The sequence below is a fragment of the Nyctereutes procyonoides genome, unplaced genomic scaffold (genome assembly GCF_905146905.1).
Source record: "Nyctereutes procyonoides isolate TBG_1078 unplaced genomic scaffold, NYPRO_anot_genome, whole genome shotgun sequence".
In the NCBI taxonomy this organism is placed as follows: domain Eukaryota; kingdom Metazoa; phylum Chordata; class Mammalia; order Carnivora; family Canidae; genus Nyctereutes; species Nyctereutes procyonoides.
Window position 1 is genome coordinate 5,333,662 of NW_026575159.1, and position 12,835 is coordinate 5,346,496.

General features: G+C 37.8%; 1 protein-coding gene across 2 annotated transcripts in view; it reads right to left on the reverse strand.

Moving 5' to 3' along the window:
* SYBU (syntabulin) overlaps positions 1-12,835 on the reverse strand; it is a 114,877-nt gene that overhangs the window by 76,445 nt on the left and 25,597 nt on the right. The window contains exon 1 of one of the 2 annotated variants that reach the window (XM_055314416.1): positions 11,338-11,353. The exons of the other annotated variant lie outside the window; for it this stretch is intronic. The gene's annotated coding sequence lies outside the window, so the exon portion shown is untranslated. Of the gene's footprint in view, positions 1-11,337; positions 11,354-12,835 lie in introns of those variants that run through there. 2 annotated transcript variants of the gene reach the window in all.

The following is a 12,835-nucleotide window of genomic DNA, read 5'->3' on the forward strand; positions in this document are numbered from 1 at the left end:
CCCAGAGGCAGAGCAGCTACCCCAGGTTAGAGGCTCTGAAGGATTCATTCAGCATCCAAACCAGTCTAGGTTTAAAAATTTATAATCTGTGTTCCCAGAAAGCTCTGTGGCTAGATTTGAGTTACATTAAGATAAAAGAACCTATTCTCCATTACATTGCTTATTTCCATGACTTTGTACGTTTTTTTTTCTTTTTTTAGATTTTATTTATTCATGAGAGACAGACACACAGAGAGAGGCAGAGGGAGAAGCAGGCTCCATGCAAGGAGCCCGACGCGGGACTCGATCCCCCGTCTCCAGGATCACACCCTGGGCTGCACGCGGCGCTAAACTGCTGCGCCACGGGGGCTGCCCTGTACTTGTTTTCTATTTAAGTTTCTAATAGATGTTCTTCTTCTTATTTTTATTTATTTAGTTTTTGTGATTTGCCTTTATTTCTACTAAAAAAATTGGGAGGAGACAGGATTTTGAGATTGTCTACTCAGAAGGCAGGAGCAGTATTGCAAAATGGAGCAGAGCGCTCCTAGTGGCAGCTGCAGGAGTCCAGGGGAAACCTAGAAGCACCAAGCCAGTTGGACTTTGGGAGTGGGGTCGGGGCAGGGGTTGCTTTATTTCCACCTCCTAGGTCATTGCTGTGAACACTTTTCCTTCATCATCTGAAATCCTGTGACCTAATGAGTAAATTTAGCCCCTGCTAAATTTCCAATACACTGCAGAAAATTCTGTAGGAAAATAAATCCAGAATTTGGGAATCTAGCTGATGTTGTTTCACCTGCCCATGTGTCCTCTTTGGCTATTTCTAGAATACTGTTTCATCAAAGAAGGAAAATACTTTTGAAAAATAGATAACTTTAATATTTTCTTTTTAAAGAATACAAAAACCATGTCATCAAAATTTTGGAAAAAAAATCTTACTCATCATCTCATTGCCCTAACATCAATTATCCATATTCCTTCCATTAGCATCTTTGTGTATTTGCTTTCAGGGAAATACTTTTTTTCATAGTATTTGCTACTATGCATCAAAAACAGGACTGTTAAAATGAGAATAAAATTCTCACTTGAGACCTCTTGATGCCATCACTTCTGGCTATTTCTGGATGGCTACGGTAAGCTCCCATGCCCACTGTTTTCTCAGAAGTTACCTCTGTTTTCCTCTGATTGGGCATTAATAAAGGATATAAGGCTCTTGGTCCTCCCTACCACTGTTGACAAACAACTGGGACTGTAGCCAGAAACTCAGGACTCAAGGGTAGCTTCCCAGGTTCTTGGCCCAAGTGGTTACTGGATCAGCCAAATGTTTCAGGAAGAGCTGCCAGTGGTGTATAGTAGAGAATAGCAAATTCAAGCCTTGAGAAATGACCTCAACTCAGAGGCTGGTAGGAAAACATCTGTGTCCCTTTCAAATAGAAGCCCAGCTAGTGACCTCCCATAATGTGATGCTGATTCATGGGACCACGGGAAAGTGAAACAAGTTTCCTGAAGTTGGCAAAGACATCTGTACAAAAAAAAAAAAAAAAAAAAAAAAAGGAGTTTAGGGATGCCTGGGTGGCTCAGTGGTCGAGTGTTTGTCTGCCTTCAGCTCAGAGCATGATCCTGGGGTCCTGTAATCAAGTCCTGCATCAAGCTCCCTATGGGGAACCTGCTTCTCCCCCTATCTGTCTCTGCCTTCTCTCTGTGTCTCTCATGAATAAATAAATAAAATCTTTAAAAAAAAGTAATTTAAAAAAAAGTAGTTTAATAAAAAATATAGATTCTCATATCCCATAGGCCTAGTGAGTCCTTCTGACTGGGTAGCCTTAGACAAGCTGTTAATCCCTCTAGAACTCAGCATATAAGTGCATGTTAATTCAAAGAAGAAGAAATGGAAGGAAGGAAGGAAGGAAGGAAGGAAGGAAGGAAGGAAGGAGAGAAGGAGGCGGGGAGGGAGAAAGGGAGGGAGGGAGGAAGGTCATTTTGTAGCAGTTAAAGTCTTTGGGAAAATTAACTTCTCTGATCTTCATTTTCTCACCTATAAAATGGACTTAATAACAGTAATTACTTCATAATACTGTTGTAAGGATTAGATAAGAATACATGCAAAGCCTATCATTTATGTCAGGCACATGGTAGAGCTTAATAGATACCCTTCTCTTCCTCAGGATCAACCACCATTTCTACCTCCTGTTTGCTTTTTTCATATTCTCCTTATCCTGAACATTTTTTATTTTAACTTTTATTAAAGGGAAACATTAAGTTTTTCCCCAGGTGACTTATGAGATAGGAAGAAACTGATTTTTTTTTCATGGAAAAAGATGTTGACAGGACTTTTCTTCCCAAAGTAAGATTAAAAAGGTGGAAGGCATGATAAATATCCTGATACCTATTATCCAACCATCCATCCATTAGTGTTTATTCTGTTCCTGTTCTGAGCAGAGCACTGGCTCAGCCACTGTTTCCAGAGTATTAATAGATGAACAGTGTTGCCTGTCCTCAAGGATCTCACAGTCCAACAGAGACATGAACATAGCCATCGGCTGTCACACTACTCATTGTGTTAGCATCCTGACAGATGAATGCCCTGAGGGCTTGCCAATGTCCAAATTAGTCTGGGGTCTGAGGCTTCCAGGGGTGAGTTTTGAAATGAATTTCAAAGGATGAATAAGTCCTTTTATAATTTTGGCTCCTTTAGAGTTCCTTTCTCTTTTTCTCTTCTGTCCTCTTCTGCCTTCTCTCTTCCCCTTCCCTCCCTTTCCTGGACCTTCTCCCTGCCACCCTCCAACCCTTCTTTTTACTTTGAGAGACCTACTACCCTACATACTGGCCTATGATGGATTTATACAGAGAGAAGCAGCTTTAGATTTCCCACTTGAATCTTTACTGTCTGATTGTAACCTTCTGGAAGAAAGTGATCTGTCTCAGAGTTTTGATTACCTAATATAGCATCAAGCACATACCTAGTGCTTCAATTAGTATTTTAATTAGCAGTAGTACTTAAAATTTCAAGAACGCCATGTTATACTGCCACCTATTGGTTCATTAGTGAATTTTTCTCTTGATAAGTAAAGTGTTTTTTCGGTTTGCAGCAGTCTTTATTTAAAAAACCTTAACGGTACTCTTACTCAAACTTTCATCACTTCCAGAAAATTTTCAGTGTTTAAGGCTACACATAACTGAATACCAATGGCTAGACTAAATATTCAGTAGGTATGTGACAACAAGTATGTGCTTTGTGGTGTGACAGACAAGCGAGTTAAGTCATATTTGTAAGTCATATTCAGATAGCCCCTACTGTCTGTATTTCCAGATCTATTTCTTAAATTATTAGACTCCATATTTTGAGCAGTTTTAGGCTCACGGGAAAATTAAGCAGGAAGTATAGAGTTCCTATACACTCTTTCAAAGATAAATAAAAAATAGATCTTATAATTTTGGACACAACCTATTCCCTGTTTTTTTTTTTTTTTTTAATCTTTGGACACAATCCATTCCTAGTTAAACTCCAGTTCTGAAGAAGTGCAAGTAAGTGCTTGTCAAATGGATCTACATCCCTCACTTGTTCCCTGCCCTTCTCCATAACTTCTATCTGCTTGGTTTGCCTCCACAATCTTCTAACTTCATAGTGGACTCAAGGACCTTTCTTGGATACTCTTAACAGCACTACCTCTTCCTCTGACCTGATGCTGAGCTTGAGGTTAAGCCCCACATACCTGCAGATGGATGATACAGCTGGCACTTGCTCTCTGGCTGCAGTGAGACCTCAGTGCTGCCTGGCAATCATTTTCTGCCCCTTTGTCAACATGTTTTCCTATCCTCCAAAGGTCTATGTGAAACCCCCACACTTCAAATTTACTAGCTTAACACCTCCACCCTCACACTATGCCCTTATTTCCTGATTGACAGGTAAAATGCAAGCTATTAAGAGAATTCCCTCAATCTCTTGACCTCGAACCTACAAATTCTTCTGCTTCCACCCCATCCTCTCTATTTCTGGTCCTTTAGGATGGAAGTTACCCCTCTTCTGTACTGGGAAAATTCCTTACTCAGGCTTTGGATCCCACCCTTTCCATCTCTCAATGGAAGTTATCCCATCACTTAGTCCTTCTAGGATTCCAGGTTTCTATTTTCTTATCTGTAAAATGGAATAATCACAGTATCTATCTCAAAGGGTTACTGTGAACATCACAAGAGTTAATATATGTAAAGAACTTGGAAGACTATCCAGTGTATATTAAGCACTCAATAAGTGTTCACTGGGATGATTAGCTATTTCTTTTTTGTGTGTGTGACTTAAACTTACTTTCCTATCAGAGAGTTCACATCATCAATTTAACAAGCTGAGTCCTTTCCCAACTAAATAAATGACTCTCTTAAGCTCTCCTATCTCTCTGGTACTACCCAGTTGCTTCTCCCCATTCATCATCAAACTTCCAAAAAAGAGTCTAGGTTCACATGGCTCACAGTTTCCCTGCCCCTTCACCAACCCCACTGCACTTTTGTATGTGTACCCATCATTCTATCAAGAACGCAGGCCCAGAGTAAAAAATTACCTGCATGTGGTTTAATCTAATGGTTAGTTTTTATCTTAATCTTGCCCTCTCAACAACCTTTAATAGAAACACTCCAATCCCTGGGTGGCGCAGCGGTTTGGCGCCTGCCTTTGGCCCAGGGCGTGATCCTGGAGACCCGGGATCGAATCCCACATCGGGCTCCCGGTGCATGGAGCCTGCTTCTCCCTCTGCCTATGTCTCTGCCTCTCTCTCTCTCTCTCTGTGACTATCATAAATAAATAAAAAAAAGAAACACTCCCATACTTCTGACTATTGCTTTCCTTCTGTAACTCAGCCCTCCTGTTTTTTCCTATTTCTCTGTATCCTTTCTGGCCATTCCTTAAATGGTGTTCCTCAGTTTCTAGCCCTGACCCTCTCATGTTTTCATCCTACCTTCTCTCCCCAGGTAACATCTTTTAAATTGCTTCAATTACTATGTATAGGTGAATCTTCCATAAATTTTACAAATTCACATCATCTCTATTCCATGACTATGCCATAAGCCATCCAGATATATTGGTTTTCATATCCCATAGGGTCTACAAACTCAGTATATTCCAAGCTGAATCCATCATAGTTACTCTAAAAGCTAATCTTCTGTGTTCTTGAAGTTAATAAATGCTATCATCTTACAGATCTAGGCAGCTGGGTGATGCTCTGAGCTCATCTTTCTACTTCACCTTTACGACTAATTGGAACCTAAGTCATATCTGTTCTACCTCTTAATTATCTTTAAAACATGTTCATTTCTCTGCATCTCTTCCTGCCTGGATTTCTAATCTGGCCTACATACTTGTCTCCTTTAGTACATTATAAACAGTAGCCAGAGTGATCTCATTAAAGTGAGAATTTGACCATCTTCCACCCCATCCTACATTTCCTGGCCTCAGTGGAGGCCTACAATATTCATCATTGCCCTGAAGATAACTTTCATACACTAACATATGGTTTACAAGATCTCTCATGATATAATCCTTATATTCTACCTTTGACTTTCACAAATGTTGTTTCTTCTACCTAGAACACTTCCCAATCTCTAACCTTCAGCTCCTACCACCAATATCTGGTTCCTACTGCCCTTCAGATAGACTCATTGGAAAATATGTCATGAATTTACTCTGATCTTGACTGTGAAATAGAAAAGAATGATTCCTGGATTTGCAAATGCTTTCTGCTGGAATTGTATGGGTATATGGTATCAAGGAAACATAAAGCGATATTAAAGATAAGATTAACACAAGCTCTTAGTTTTTGGGCTAATAAAATGAGTTGAAGAGCAATTCAAAAGAATTTTTTAGTGATCAAGTGAATTAATGACTTCCAAATTGGTACAACTTGAAAAGCTTCTGCCAGAGAAAATGTATGTTTCATCCTATTTATTGTAAAATCTTAATCTTAGCTTCACTATTCTAATGGGCCCACTTCTTGAGTGAGAATTCAAAGAATGCTCTTTGAAAAAGTATTCTCATGACTCCTTGTTATAGTTCTTCCTCCTGTTTTCCTCTACCACTTATTTGACTTTACTATTAAAATAGAAAACAATTCTAGATGAAGATTTATTTTTTATTTTTTTTATTTTTATTTTTTAAGATTTTATTTATTCATAATAGACAGAGAGAAAGAGAGAGAGAGAGAGGCAGAGACACAGGCAGAGGGAGAAGCAGGCTCCATGCCAGGAGCCCAACGCGGGACTCGATCCCCAGACTCTAGGACCATGCCCTGGGTCAAAGGCAGGTGCTAAACCGCTGAGCCACCCAGGGATCCCCTAGGATTTATTTTTTAAAAAGACACTGGCATTTATATTTTTAAATACTCATATGGTTACACTGCTATATTTTTTGTTATAATAAACTCAGGAAAATGCAACTTTTTCAATTGTATATATGGCTTCAGTAGATCTATTTTGAAACTTGGAAAATTTATAATAAATAGTTACTGGGGGTAACAATATTAGAACACTCCACACTTCAAACCCTTTTTAAATACACTTGAGAGCAGCCAATTTCCCAGTGCTTGAGATGCTAAGGATAGAAGTGTGAGTTTGTTAAAAAACAATGTGCTTGTATTTCCATAGTAAACACCTGTAATTTCTGCATATAAATTACTATTCTTTTTCTGCCTATGTGAAGGCATATGCCTATATTCTCTGCATGGAGTTCTAAATTCAGGACTATGAAATGTTGCAAGGACTATGAAAGGACTATGAAATGTTGCAAATGAGAATAAATATAGACTTAAGAATCTTCTGCTTTTCATTTTTGGCTTTTAATTATGCAATAACAGATATATGAAATGATATTTTAAAAATATCGCAATAGAGATGAAGCAAATAATAATTAGACAGTTTCTGTGATGCTCACCTAAGAATTGCCTTGCAGAGTTATAGTTGCATTGCCACAAATCCTATCCTGTGCAATTCCAGAATTTTTACAAGTAACTGATTTTATTTATTCAACAAATATTAACTGAGACTTACCTTGGTTGGTACAAGGACTCTGGTAAATATTAGGGAATATTTAAATAGTTTGGCTTGGTAGTAGGAATGGGTATGATTTTTAAATTTTACTCTGTGTCCTCGGCAGTGTTTGGACTGTTTTATGACAATAGAGAATAAAGGCAGAATAATGATGAACTCCATCCAACTATTAAGCCATGTTGCATCCTTTTGGGCAATTTTTAAATCAGAACATACAATATGATCATTTTAATACTTATAATGACATGACCTACTTAATAACATCAAGGGGTGCCTGAGTGGCTCAGTTGGTTAAGCATCTGACTTTTGGTTTCAACTCAGGGCACGATTTCAGGGTCCTAACTGCGATCGTGCCCCATGTTGGGCCTTGAGCACTCAGCACGAAGTCCGCTTGTCCCACCCCCGCCCCCGGCCCTGCTCTCTTAAATATATAAATAAAAAATCTTTTTTTTTAAGACTTTATTTATTCATGAGAGACACAGAGAGACAGGCAGAGACACAGGTAGAAGGAGATACAGGCTCCCTGTGAAAAGCCTGATGTGGGACTCAATCCCGGAACTCCAGGATCATGCCCTGAGCTGAAGGCAGACGCTCAACCACTGAGCCACTCAGGCATCCCCCAAAAAATCTTTTAAAAAATATTAATAACTTCAATTTCTATCTTTAAACTATATTTGGAGATAAAGTGAAAATAAAAATGCAAACAAACATAAATATGACAAAAGAATACTATTTATTAATACAGGACATCTGTGTATTTTTTTCTCCATTATTAAGAAATGTGGTCAAGTGAAATCAAGCAAGCAAAGTTTTCTTCCCCTTGGCTGAATCCCCTGAAATCCTTTTCCATAGAGCACTGCTGTTTCTATAAACATCAAAAACTAAACAGACACACAACAATTTCTCAATGATAAGAAATGTACTCACTTCTTCATTCTATTTTGCCAGAGTAGTTCTATTATTACACTTTACTACAAACCAGTCACTTCTCCATAATATACAAATAGAGCCAGAGTTAATGATGATTTACAGAGAGAGTTTGAGTAGAAAAGTCTGCCTTTTTTTTTTTTTTTTTTTTAATTAGAAGACTATGGTTCTCCTTCACAACTGAGGTTTTCTGAGGGTCTTTTGCCAAAAAGGTAATTTGATTGCTCTGGTGAGTTTTAGTAAGGAAAGGTTGACAGCAGGTCTATAGTTACATAGTCCCAGCGTTGGACCTTCTGCCGAAATGTTCATTAGATATTCAAGTCCCTTCTCAAGCATTTTATTCCTGTAACCTGACTTCATCTTTTCCTCTCTGTTGTTGCCACTGAAACTGGAAATGACTGCAGAATACAAATCATATGATAAGTATTTGGGAATCTGTCTCTGTAGTTTTCACTGCCACTGCCAAATTTCTGGCCTAGAGAGCTATGGGAGGTTTTTCAACCTGAAACCTTTGAGCAATCCCATTCTCTAGCCAACTGGGAAGCATCCACATTGATTTAATTGTAGTAGCCCTTCAAAGGGATTAATAAACACTTAGAGTTCTTTGCATATTTAAGGCTTGCCCGTTTGTGGGTCATAGATTTATATCCAATCATCTTAAACACTCAGATATATCTTCTTTATGGAACCCCCCCAAAATGTGATATTCAGTTTTGAATTGCATTAGTATCAATGAAGACTCTTTCCCTAAATTTTTAATCACAATGTTTTTTCCCATTTAGTCTAACCCTACTGAGGATGCCACTTTTGAGTTTCCTTCTGCATTCATTAGTAAATCACTGAATGCACCATACAACGTCCCTTTCTTGATCCTCCTGATGGTAAGGTAGGCACTTCCCAAGAAGTGATGTGTCAAAGAGCCAATCACATTGTTCCTCTGGAAGACAGCACTATTTGGAGAATAGGTCTAATATCTCAATGGTGAGTAGAAAATGTAGGACAAATTTTAAACTAGTCAATATCTTCAGGGAGCCCTGGATTCTCATTTGTAGGACTGGACTTGTGATCCTCTCAATGACCATGCTTTTAACCTGCGGCACTGGGACAAATGGGTGGCTCAGCTGGCTAGGGGTAGTCCAATCCTTGGTTTCAGTTCAGGTCACAAGCTCATGGGTCATGAGATAAAGCCCCACATCAGGCTCCTTGCTCAGCTGGGAGTCTGCTTGAGAGTCTCTCCCTCTGCCCTTCTCTGACTCATGAGTGCACGATCTCTGTTAAAATCAATCAAAAAATCTTAAAAAAACAAAACAAAACAGAAAACAACCCAAAAAACCTGAGGCACTAACTTAGGATATAAGGGCTTTGCCTGCCCTTTTTTTAATGCTGTAACTAGTGCATCCTATTGGCTTTCTTTAGTGGAAAGAAAGGCTTTCTTTAGTGGTAGACCGTCTTCCACAAATTCTACTAAAGTCTTTAACTCACAAAGACAAATGGGCTGTTTGATGAAAGTTATAAAGAGAAATGTGGCAAAAATGTCAACAAAGCCAGTGTTCTCAATATGTTCACAGCTGCTAGCTCTCTCAGTGGTAAAGACAAGGTACTGAAACTAGGAAAGGCATTTCCTGCTTGAGCAGGTCAGAAACTTCTCTCTTCATTTAGAAACTAGAGCTAATAGTGTCACTCACTACACAAATACATTTGTTTCCATATCTACTCCAAGTCCTGAGACTGTTAAGAATTATTTTCCAAACCTTCTGTATTCATCTTCTTGATCTCTGTTAAACTCAATACTTTAACATTTAGCAAAGGAGTCTTACCCACACAGAACATGTACTTCATTTCACAGGCACTATTAATAAGGATGGAAAAGTACTGGGTTTGCTGACCAGAGATCATTAGATCACGTTTGATGGCTTTTCCAATGATGGGGGTGAGCCTTATGTTTACTGTCAGCAGGGTAGTCCTGCCCCAGGTCTGCTCTGTGATGGACTTCTAGTTAGGCAATGAGAGAAAATTAGCCAAGGGAATTTCCAGTTTGGCTACTGTGTAGGCAACAGCCAACAACGTGACAATCTGCTGCCTCTTGTTTGCCCCAGGACCTGTAAGACTTCTATTCATGACTGTCAAGTTGAAGTTTTCCAGAGTAACAGGGAGGGATTTTTCAAAGCTGATAGCTCTTTGTTGCATTTCACTTCCTACGTCCTTCTTAACTCTGCCCTTTTCCAATGAGGAGCCTGGAATCTTGACAAAAGCAGCACTGAGTTTCACAGTACCCCAATTTGAATTTTTTCTTTTATACACAGAGAACAGTAAATTTTACCAACCATAGCTCCATTGCCAGGTTCATATGGGCTCTTCACTTCTGCCTACCATGTTTAAACTTTTCCCATACTAAGTGCCATTCTGTTGTTCCCTTCTACTATTTTTCACTTAGTTTTTCTTTTCCCTCCTCTTCCAAATCTTATAGCTCTTTAGCAGCTCACTGTAAGTAGGTGCAATCTAGTGACTGTCAGTATGAGAAGGGAGAAATACATATTTACTATTGTTAATTTGTTTTAGAAACAGAGGTGGGTGTTTTTGTACAACTGTTTCACAAGTTGATTTTTTAAAAATTTATGTTGCTACAATCCTAAGTACATTTGTCATGTGAAAATACAAATGCTGCATGGAAAAGGACAAAAAAATTAATTTTGCTCTTATATCAGTCTGAATGTTTATGAATCAAGCAGCCAATTAGCCAAATAGCTCTGATGAAATGACTGAAATATACCTAATCCCGAGCCATCTTGTGGCAATATCCATTTGGCTTCATTTATTTTAATAAGAATAGATAGAAATATTTTTCACATTGATTTCAAATTTAAACGAAAACCAAAATCATTTTTTTTGTTTGCAAATCAAAAAGTAAAAGCTCTTTTTCTTGTTAAGCTAGGAAGAAAGCTGATCTACAGTTATTTATAAATTCTTAACTCTTTTCCACTGACAGTTGTAATAAATGGCTTCCATCAGAACTACTGTAGAAGTTACAAGTTATTTTAATGTCTATATAATTATTTTTATATATTGGAAAGATGAGTAGATCAGAAACTTTCTGGACTTCATACTTAACTATGTTAGGATTGTGACTTATCTCAAATAATCCAATTGGAGTTCCCAGCTATTGTCTGATACCTTAATATTCATGCTTATCATTTTTCAGTGCTAAGGCTTATTTTCTATGGCTCAAATTAGAATATATTTCCAAGTGTAGCGTGGAAATATCTGCCCACACATGGCAAAACCTTTAATTCAAGGCTAAAGAAAACAATAATACGATCAACAAGAAAAAATAGAAATTAAAAATAAGTTAAAAGCAATATTCTAAATAAAAATAAGACATATGAATTGATATTATTTTCTACTCACCAGACAAGGATTAGTACATATTTTTGACGTTATCATTTGACCCCAATTTCCAAATTTTTTCTCACTGAATCCATGTTTATTGAGAAATTCTGACTCTGCTGCTACTTAAACTTTTGATGAGTAAAAGGGAGGTACTCATTCCACCGTGAGTAGAACTGAAAAAGACATGAATTTCTGGGTATTCTTAAAGGAAATTTTGGAAATGTACAGAGAACATATGGATCCATCCACATACAAATCTACAGCGGCTTACTCTAAAATAATTACAAAATTCTCGACATCATATCCCAAGAACCATAAGATAAAACAGGAGAAGGCTGAAGCTAAAGTGTTTAAAAGGAAAAAGGGAAACGAAAATGATATAAAAAATGAAGTGAGGATGTTGCATGAAGTGACTAAATTTCCAAGGCCTCTAATATTGGAAGGAAAAGATCAAGTGCGTTTTCGACAGAAGCACGTACATCATACAGTGTACAGATACAGTGCTCCCATACTCATCTACTAATTAGGTTCTAGAAGAGTACTATTGAGGAACTACCTTTTGACCTTGAGAAGTTAAGAAAAAGTCAGTGGTCTCCAAGGTGCAGAGAAGTTCCCTGGTCAGGTGGAGGGCAGCTAAAGAAATTACTGGGTGTGGAAATGCTAGAGTGGCAATTTGCAAATTAAAAATTATTATATTTAATATGTGTAATGAAACCAATGCCATAATTTAGTTCCTAAATCAGATGTTTGGCACCACCTATGTAAAAATGCAATGAGAGTGAGAGATCTATAATCTAGAGTTGTAACAGAGTGTAGTTCACATGTGCCTGGATAATACAGACTAGTTTTAACTCAACAAAAGAAATGACTTTAAAAAATACTCTGCAGAAGAACTGCAGATGGAAGTTCCTGTTCATAGTGCAAAGAGAAGCAGACCAGAAAAGAATAGAGCTGCCTCTTCTCCCAGTATGAATTCTCACCATTAGCTATAAGTGAAAAAAATGGAGAATAAGTTATATAAATAAGCCTGTATGCTCAAAAATTGTCTTAGAGGTATGTGACCAAAGAAATTTGTAGAGCACTGATTTAGGGTCTTATAAAATGAAATACCAAGATGCATGCTTATCAAATTCATTACCTACGAGAAATAATATCTATGTAGAAATCCAGTCTTTGCTATCTCTGATATATTCTCTTCTCTAGAGAATTTTTGAAATCTCTGTGATATGTACTCTCAAAGTTAGATCTGACAGCTGAGGGCTTCATCTCTAAATCTCACCTGGACAAGTCTACTTGCAAATACAGTCATCCCAAGTCCAAACTTTATTTCAAATGTTAAGTCATTATTTCTTATTCTCTTCAAATTAGCTCTTTATCCCAAACTCACCTATGTCACTCTCATTTCTTTAGGACAGAGACCAGCGTAGATACAGAGAGAATGGGATTTGAGTCTAGGCTGCCTGGATTAAAATTTCCACTCAAATTATATTTCCTCTATGGATTTGTTTCCTCACCT